Source organism: Hylobates moloch, unplaced genomic scaffold (assembly GCF_009828535.3).
Source record: "Hylobates moloch isolate HMO894 unplaced genomic scaffold, HMol_V3 SCAFFOLD_1758, whole genome shotgun sequence".
In the NCBI taxonomy this organism is placed as follows: domain Eukaryota; kingdom Metazoa; phylum Chordata; class Mammalia; order Primates; family Hylobatidae; genus Hylobates; species Hylobates moloch.
The window spans coordinates 1-10,061 of record NW_026654033.1 but is presented as its reverse complement, the minus strand read 5'-3'; the positions used below and the strand labels follow the sequence as shown (position 1 = coordinate 10,061).

The window sequence follows — 10,061 nt, the reverse complement described above, 5'->3', positions numbered from 1 at the left end:
TGTTTTATGCAACGTGGCTTGCTGAAATTGCCTTAAACTAGGAGACAGGACAGAAAGAGAAAAAGTCTACTCTTAGCTCAGGCAGTAACTAACTGGGGTAAACTCCCTGGTCTTTATGTGGAGAGGCTGTAAAACAAAAAGGTAAGACATGCTTGTCTTTTCATCCAACTCTAGAATATTATACTATTTATCTATTTTTTTATTTTAGTTTAGTGAGAAAAAAATCCCAAAAGAATAAATGTTGAAAATTTAATCAGATGCATCATGTGTTTTAGTTAACAGCATAATAAATAATTGAAAGTATTTATTTTTAAAAAAATAGACCAAAATAAAATAATTAGGGATTGTAAAATAAATCACCTTTTAAAAATGTTTTAAAAAACTAACATTTCTAAAGCCTTGTAACTCAGAGTATGAAATGCAAATCAGAAGCATCATTGGAATCACTTGGAAGCTTATTAGGAGTTTATTAGAAACAAAATCTCAGGCCCCAAACAAAACCGACTGTACTAGAATCTACATTTAGCCATGATCCTTTAGCAAATCTTATGTGTGTTGAATTTTAGAAGTTATAGAAACGTCAGTTTAAATAACTCCAATGAAATGGTTTCCAACACATAACTTAGGAAATTAATTTAGCCTAAATTCATTTTCAAAGAGTACGTCTCTTATTGTTATCCTTGTTCAAGTGGCTAAGACAAGTGTAAGTTTGATTGTCCATACATATTTAATTCTTTCTGAAATTTTCAACATATAAATATAGTTGTGGGAACACATTTCATTTTGTCAAATAAAAGGGATCCAATCAGCTGATTTTAGGCAAAGACACTCTAGAATTAAACACCACAGTTCAGAAAGCACCCTCATAAATGAAAAGCTTCATTCTCATTATTGAGACCTTGCCCTGGTGTGCTATCATGAAAGAGAGTTTTCTTTTTGTCAACTGTGCATTTTTTTTTTCCAGCTCACAACAAAACCCAGCTCATATTCCACCATTCACGGGCTTTCGTTATTCTTTACCCTCTTTCTCTTGTAACACTTCACAGCACCTCTCGCTCAGGCAACTGCTCTAAGTTTAGAAAAGCTGGTGAGGAGATGGTCTATCTGCACTCTGTGATTTAGTGGACTTGAAAAAAAAAAGCATTAAGAAGAATCACAGAGGAAAGATGTGATGACGAAGATAAAGAAGGAATAAGGGAACAGGACCAGGTGATACTAGATAGAAAATATCAAGAAAAGCATTTAGTGAGTAAACTCAAATGCATAAAGTTGCATAGAAATAAAGCTTTTTGTTTGCTTTCCTGTGGCTATGTCATCTTACAAGTTTTACTAAAGAATTTGTATTCTGAATAATAGCTTTGGGGTTGTAAATATAAGAAATAGATTACACTATAGATTTTGTTTATTAAAGGGTATAGTGACTTTCAGCTTTTAAAATGACAAATGTTTATATTCACTATTGTTTATTCATTCAATCATGTGTTGTTCTTCAGTAAATATTTGAGTGAACTGTGTTCCAGTAAAACAAATAACAGATAGAAAAAGACCCCTGACCTCAAGAGGCTTGTTTTCTTTTTTCTTTTTTTTTGTTTTGGAGATGGAGTCTCACTCTGTCTCCCAGGCTGGAGTGAAGTGGCATGATCTTGTCTCACTGCAATCTCTGCCTCCCAGGTTTAAGCATTTCTCCTGTCTCAGCCTCCTGAGTAGCTGGGACTACAGGTGTACGCCACCACCCCCAGCTAATTTTTGTATTTTTAGTAGAGGTGGGGGTTTCACTATATTGGTCAGGCTGATCTCCAACTCTAGACCTCAGGTGATCCACACACCTCAGCCTCCCAAAGTGCTGGGATTACAGGGGTGAGCCACCCCTGGCCACTGGAGCTTGTGTTTCAATGGGGTTGGTGGAGACGAGGAGAGACAAAAATAGGCTATAAACAAAATAACTAACTAACTGCTAAAGGATTCTATTATGAACTAAATCAACAATTCACTTTCATTTTATTCCACATGCACTGAGAATAAGTATTTCAAGCAGTGAAGGGAATAAAGTGTATAGTAATATACAAGAAGAAACTAATAGTTCCTTTTAAAGTCCTTGGCAATTAAGTGAAGGAGATATAACTGGGACATAGGTAAATATTATAAAAGATTATTCCAAATGGTTAAAAAAAAAAAGGCATTCTAAAAGGTTTCAGGGGACTCAGACAAAAAAAAAATTTATTTAAATAAATGAGATGACAAGAAATGAGGAAATGGAATATTCCTTCAGAGAAACGAAGTGCTAATTTTAAAGCTTAAATAATACATGTGACAAGTCGTGCTTAAAGAAAATATTTCAACTGTGTAATAAAAATACATTTCCCAAGTTGAAAAATATATTTTAAAAATCTGGCCGATTTTAAACTTCAAAGAATGAAGGCTCTGAGCTTTGACTAATCCAAAAGGAATATTTATAGAAGGTTTTATAAACGGCTGTATCCTTGTTTTGAGCCTATTTCTTTTCTGCCATATACCTCTACTTTCACTGTTGGTATCACTCAGAAACTGTGTTTTTGTGAAGTATAAATTAAAATTCAAATTGAAGTTTTTTAGTTGGCTTAGAAGTTGTTTTGTTAGTAAAATCACTTTTTTTTTTTTTTTGAGATGGAGTCTTGCTCTGTCCCCCAGGCTGGCTTGCAGTGGCACAATCTCTGCTCACTACAAGCTCCGCCTCCCAGGTTCACGCCATTCTCCTGCCTCAGCCTCCCGAGTAGCTGGGACTACAGGCGCCCACCACCATGCTCGGCTAATTTGTTGTATTTTTAGTAGAGATGGGGTTTCACCGTGTTAGCTAGGATGGTCTCGATCTCTTGACCTGGTGATCCGCCTGCCTCGGCCTCCCAAAGTGCTGGGATTACAGGCGTGAGCCACCACGCCCGGCTGAAATCACTTTTAAAATATAGGGCAATGTTAGATAAAGGTGGAGAATGCTTTAAAACTGCCAATCAAATAGAAAACCAAGGTTTGAAGAGGATAAATCATGAGTAAAAACACCCAGCAATAAAGGCGTCCATTGTTAGGTTGATGTTTTCTTAAGGGCTTTAAGAAAAGATGAATTCATTTTTATTCTCTAAAGAAAAAAAAATGGGTTTTACCTGATTCTTTTTTTACTTTAAGCAGTAGAAGGACAAACAAGGCAAGTCAGTGTAATGACAATGAAGAAACCGAATGTGTACAGGAAGTGTACAGAAAGACTTTTCAAATTCCAATGGGCAATGGGTGAGGCAATAAATATTAGATCAATACAAAAATGGTATTAACAGTTAACTTTTGTATTATGTTTCACAGCCTACAAATGTTTTTTGCATACCATGTTATTTAACTCAACACAACTCTTTACTTTCATTAATCATTTGTTATCTGTTAGTCACTGTTATTCATGAAATAGACTGAATTAAATACCACTGTTGCCTACTGCTAAACCTTGAACTATTTTCATTTTAAGTTCTTTCTTTAAGATTGAAGGATGAAAAGAAACTTCTCAAATGCCTCATCCACAAAATCTAGTCTCATGCAATGATATGGATTGTTAGTGACACAAATGGGTGTACAAAAATTCTTTTGATTGCAGAAAACCTACCCCAAACTGACTTCAACCAACATGACTCCAAAGATATAAAAGCAGAGCTTGATTTAGGACTTGTAAAATGTCACTAAGATCTAGCTATGGGCTCCATATGCTTTACAGTGCCTCTATATTCAGGCTGCAATAGGAAGGTCCTGGCAACTGAGTACTGCCACATCATGGCAGCACCCAGTCCATCAAAATATAGTCTGCTTTCTGGCTAACTTAAAACAAACTCCAGAATTTCTGTTCTGGAGGACAGAACACTAATGTTCTGATGATAAAAAGTATGGCAGTTACTGGCAAAAGCAACAAGTATCTATTACATCAAAATGCTGCAAATAAGAGTGCTTCACACTTTGCTATTTTGTTCTCTCCATGACTAGTCTATTCCTTCTCCAGTCCATCTTATCTGCTGATCCCAGATTAATTGTCCTAAAGGACAGACTTATTCATGTTACATCTTTGTCCAGAAACCTTAAAAGTTCCCTGTGATTTATGGAACAAATGTCAGACTTCTTAGCCTGACATTTAATGTCCTTCACAATCTGGTCATGGCCAGTTCATCTAACCATTCTTATCTCCAGCCTTTGCTTCTGCCGCGTGCTTTACAAAATGTGTTTTCTTACCCTCTCTATTGTCTAAATTGTACTGATAGTGTAATAAGTAAAGCAAATGGCATGTTTTCTTATGAAGCTGAAAGTAATTTTGTCCTCCTTTCAACTCCCAGAATTGCAAACCCCTGCCACAGAACCCACTACTTTCGACTTGAGTTTGTTATTTCTGGATCTGCCTACCAAAGTCCATATTCCTCACTGAAGATGGGGTTTAGGTATTATACATCTTTGCTACTTTTAAAAAAACAAAGAACTTTGTACTTAATAATATGCATTTTGTAAATACATTAATAAATATAGAGTATTCATAAGAAATATCTCATCCTAGAGCCTCGCTATTTAGGCAGAATATTTTTTTATGTTGTAAACAAAGTGTTGGCAAATCATTCATTAGTTTGTTCAGTCTTTCATTTGTTCAGCCTTTGTTCACTGCAAACCCTGTGCTAGATACTGTGCAAAGTTGATGGAAACACAAAATTCAATGGCTTGGTTCTCATTCTCAAGGAACTGAAAGTGTAGGTGGAAAACAACAAATGTAATTACAATACAATGGAATAAGATGATGTGGGAACACAGAGGAAAATATAAATTATGTCATAGAAATTCTTTAAAACTTTTGCAGAAAAGGAAACATTTGAGGTGGAAAGAAAAAGACAGAAAAATAGCAGATATTAATCAAAGAAACAATTCGTATTTGGGAATTGCGAGAGTTTAATGTAGTGAATGTAGACTGTACTTTGGTTTAGAGGAGAAGAAGACGTTGAAAAGATTTGTCAAAGACTGCTTAAGAAAGGCTTTATGTTTCATTAAAAAGAGTTTACGTTTCTTCACATAGGTAATTGGGCAATAGCCAAAAGTTTGAGGCTAAAGATTGGTATCAGATTTATACACTAGAAGGCAATATAGAGAATGGCCTTGGAGATACGAAAAGAGAGATCAGAAGATGGTTTGAAGGTGAGTAAAACTTTGAAGATTCTAGCATAGAAAACAGGATATATATTAATGTCATTAATTAAGGGAATATAAAAATATAACAGATTCTGGGGACGGGAAAAATGATCATGTTGAATCTGAGATTCATGGACCCTTCTGGCAGAGATATCTAATAGGTGAGATAAGTGACGAGAAATAATGACTGCCTTATCTATTCCACCAGTGGTTGTGGAAAAAATGAAAATGTTTTAAAAGTAAAACAGAAAATGTATAGTCTAGTATACAATACAAATTATTTTTGTACATTTTCAAGGTAGTGAAAAACATAATTTGCCAGTTGGCTCACGCTACACCATGAGGAAAGGAAATTAACAAACTAATTTTGTTAATGGAAAGGAGATTAATAAACTAATAACTAAATTTATAACTTTTAAGATAAGGTTAATCCAAGTTGTTCAGAAAGGTGACTTCAAGTTTCTAGACTGGATGGACTCTCATTTGGTTAGTAAATCCCAGAAGACTGACATTTTGGGAAACGTTTTTCAGTCTTTTCTGTTGGGACTTTATCATGTTTTTCTTCACATTTACTTTCTGGAATTTTACCCCAAGAACTATAACTTCCTGTGTACCACAAAAACTTACTCAGTAGTTTGGTTGTTGGAAAAGGTCACATTAATGTTAAGATATTTTCACTAATTTTGTTGGAAGCCATCAAAACCACAAAAAAGATAAGCTAAAAGTTAAGAATTCTTTTGGTTTTTCTGAAGGAATTATATTAATCTTGTATACTATATAATGAGGAAGTTTTACATGCAGATTAAATATTGGTCATTTACAAACTTAAAATGATTCACCTTTATTTACTTACACACACTTGGAAAAATAATCTTTTTATATATTAAAATATACTCTTGAATAGCTGAGCCGTTGGCAAACATTGAAAACTGGGCACTTAACTGTTCTACACTTTGCTGATGAAATTGTGACAGCAGCAGAAGTTGAAGTCTGATGTGACTTCAACTTGCCAAGTTAATTAAATTTAACCAAAAACATTTCTAAGACAAAATCCCACCCTACAGGACCTTATGCTCAATTATAATAATTAAATATGATATGTTTAAGAGAATAAAAAGATAAGCCACATATGGGAGAAAATATTTGTAAAACACATATTTGTTAAAGTTCTTATATTCATATATAAAAATCCCTTTAAACTTAACGATAAAAAAAAACCACCCAATTAAAAAGTGGGAAAAAGATCTGAACAATTATCTTACCAAAGAAGTATACTTGATGGCAAATAAGTATATGAAAATATGCTCAATATCATGTCATTAGAGAATTATAAATTAAAACAATGGAAAACCATTATACATTTATTAGAATGGCTAAGATGGAGAATATTGATAGCACTAAACACTAGTGAGGACTTTGAGGAACAGGACCATTCATTCATTGCTGATGAGAATGGAAAATGGTACAGCCACTTCGAAAGAGGCTTTGGCACTTTCTTCTGAAACTAAACATAGTCTTACCCTAGGATCCAGCAATCACACTCCTAAGTATTTAGCCAAATGAGTTGAAAACTTGTATCCAAACAAAAACCTGCACACAGATATTTATAGCATTGATTGATTGATTGATTGAGACGGAGTCTGGCTCTGTTGCTCAGGCTGGAGTGCAGTGGTTGATCTCGGCTCACTGCAACCTCCACCTCCTGGGTTCAAGTGATTCCCCTGCCTCAGCCTCCCGAGTAGCTGGGACTACAGGCGCCTGCCACCGCGCCCGGATAATTTTTTATTTTTAGTGGAGACGGGTTTTCACCATGTTGGCCAGGGTGGTCTTGATCTCTTGACCTCGTGATCTGTCCGCCTCAGCCTCCAAAAGTGCTGAGATTACAGACATGAGCCACCGCGCCCGGCCCTTTATACCAGTTTTATTCATAATTGCTAAAACTTGAAAGCAACCAAGATGTCTTTCAATAGGTGAATGGATAAACAAATTGTAATACATCCACACAAGGTAATATTATTCAGTGATGAAAAGAAATGAGCTACCTAGTCACAAAAAGACATGGAGAAAACTTATATTCACATTTCTTAGTAAAAGCAGCCTGACTGAAAAGGCTACACACTGTGTGATTCCAACCATATGACTGCTATGGTTTCAATGTACCTCCCAAAGTTTATGTGTTGGAAACTTAATCCCCGTTGTAACAATGTTGAGAGGTAGGACTTTTAAGGGCTGATTAGGTCATGAGGACTCTGTTCTTATAAATGGATTAATGCTGTTATTGTGAGAGTGGGTTGGTTATCTCAGGAGGGGGCTCCTGATAAGAGGATGAGTTCAGCCCCTATTTTCTCTTTGTCTTGTGCATTGACTTGCCTTTTCACTTTCCACCATAGTATGACGCAAAAAGATGGCCCTCAGCAGATGGCCAAGCAGATGCTGGCATCATGCCCTTGAACTCCTAAGACTCTAGAACTGTGATCCAATAAATCTCTTTTATTTCTAAGTTATCTAGTCCATGATATTCTGATATAGCAGCAGAAACTGGACTAAGACAATGGCATTCTGAAAAAGGTAAAACTATGCAGATAGTAAAAAAGATCTGGGGTTAGGAAAAAGGGAGGGGTGAAGAGAGAGCACAGGGGAGTTTGGGGGGAGAAGTGAAAGCATTCTGTATAATACTGTAATGGTGTACACATGGCATTATGCATGGGTAACACCTATAAAACTGTACAACACAAAGAGTGAATGCTAACGTGAACTATGAACTTTAGTTAATGATAATGTATTAATATTCATTTGTCAATTGTAATAAATGTACTACACCAATACAAGATGGTAATAATAGATGAAAAGGAGAGTAAAGAAGGGAAGACATGTGTGGGAACCTCTGTACTTTCTGTTTAATTTTTTTGTAAGCCTAAAACTGCTTTAAAAATAAGGTCTATTAATTTAAAAACAATGAGATTAGTGACTCCATTATTTATGCTCTAAGAAATGGAAATAAATAGTATGGTAATGTGAGGGATTGCCTAAGGATTCCAACTGGAGGTATTTATGAAGACTTCATGGAGGTGGTGAAATTTAAGATATGTGTTGAAGAATGAGCTAAATTTAATGAGAACAATTAAAACAAACAAGAAATACTTTATTAGGCAGCACTTCATAAACATAACTCTGTGGAATGACAGTAACTCAGACCAGGATGTGTTATGTTATATTAAGAAACAAAGGTGGCATAGCAGCAAATGACAATGTTTAAGTATTATTTTTCTTATGTAATTTATCTTAATATAATAATATTTTTTCTTACTTGCTTCAAAGGTGTGGAAAAAGTATACATGCAAAGTAACTACTAATTAAAGTTTGTGAAGATGTTAAAATCAACAATTCATCACCCTTATCTTAAGATTATTTTTCCCTTTGCTAATGTTGACATCTTTACTTAATTCTTGTATTTCTCTTTCCTTTTATTGCCCAAAATTTTAAATGAATGAGCTATATTCAGTTCTTCAGTAGCAATACTTTATTACTGCACATGTATTTTAATGGCATCTTATTTGTCGAATTCAAAGGTCTTCATCTATTCTCATTTTTCTTCAAACTTTTTGAGTTCTCATTCATATTCACCACAAATTTTTCTTGAAAGTTTCTTTATCCCCAGATTTCAAAATACAGGATTCTTCTCCTCAATTCCGCCTCTATTTTGGTAATAACTCCTGAATTGATACAACACCTTCCTTGCACTCTCTGGTTGCTGTGCTGAGTATGCAAGTATAAATAAGACAGGTTTCTGGGACCTTCAGAAATGCAAGTCTAGTGAAATGCAAGAGCATCTGGCCTATCTGCTGTAAGAGGCATAAGCAAAGCACTAAGGGGGTACTGATGCTGGCCTAATAAATATGTGGGGGGAGGTGGCATGGGAACAGGGAACAGCAAATGGAAAAGTGTGGAAATAACAACCTGTGATAGGTCAGAAACTGGGTGAGAAATTTATCAAGGCTAGAGCCTAAAGGTAGATAAAAAGTTGAAGATCAGGAGAGCTGAAAAAAAGACTGAGGACTGAGTTGTAAAGGATTGTATTCATTATGCAAATATATTTGCCCTTTAATGAACACAGTCAGTGCTCAATAAATATTGGGTAAAAGAATCAATAAATCATTTGACTAACTAGCATGTGTTGAATAGGAAGTGAAAAATAAGAAATGATCTCTGATTATGAGAAACGTATTATGTAGTTGGAGGGAAAACAGTTTATAGGATGAGAAAGCGTAAAATACTACAAAATTATACAAGGCACATAAGTATGGGAGAAAAGAGTATTAATCAATGTGTGTATACTGACTGTTAGTCCTTGAATGCTAAGTAGGCTTTGGGTAGGGTCAGAAGAGAAAGGATGACATTTTAGGTAAGTGAAAAAGCTCAAAGACACAGCTGAAAATTGGCCAAGAATGGAATAAGAACAATACTGGTTACATGAATAACTACTGTGTCTTGGAAAATGTAACAGTCATTGATGTTTGCAGTAGCCAGCCACCAAGCTGGCCACAAATAGTCCCCTTCTCATGATATTTATTAGCAAGATGAAAAAAAAAACAGATAACGTAGAATCAAAATTGAAGGTATCAAAGACACAGGCAGAATGAGCATCATAATTATAGGGTACCATCAATAGAATAAGCAGAAGTGGGGCAAAATTTAGGGTTGTTCAGCGTAAAACTCAACTCCCCTTAATTCATGGCTATGTCTCAATTAGAACTTTAAAAAGTTCTAGTTGAGGATTTAAAAATACCCAAAGACCAGAACACTGGCAGATATAGTCTTCCCTGAGTATCCTGCTGACCTCCCTGAATAAGCCTTTTATCATTTTGTCTTCTTTGTCACTATGGTATATTTTA

At 35.2% G+C, this 10,061-nt stretch overlaps 1 long non-coding RNA gene across 2 annotated transcripts; it reads left to right on the top strand.

Moving 5' to 3' along the window:
• Nucleotides 1-56: 56 nt before the first annotated feature.
• LOC116464794 (uncharacterized) lies at nt 57-10,014 on the top strand. 2 transcript variants are annotated; one of them, XR_004247010.2, is made up of 4 exons: nt 183-1,245; nt 3,160-3,258; nt 4,335-4,436; nt 5,057-10,014. It is a non-coding gene; the product is annotated as an uncharacterized LOC116464794 (long non-coding RNA). The 2 variants fall into 2 exon arrangements; XR_009212299.1 differs by having other exon boundaries at nt 57-1,245; nt 3,160-4,436.
• Nucleotides 10,015-10,061: the final 47 nt, after the last annotated feature.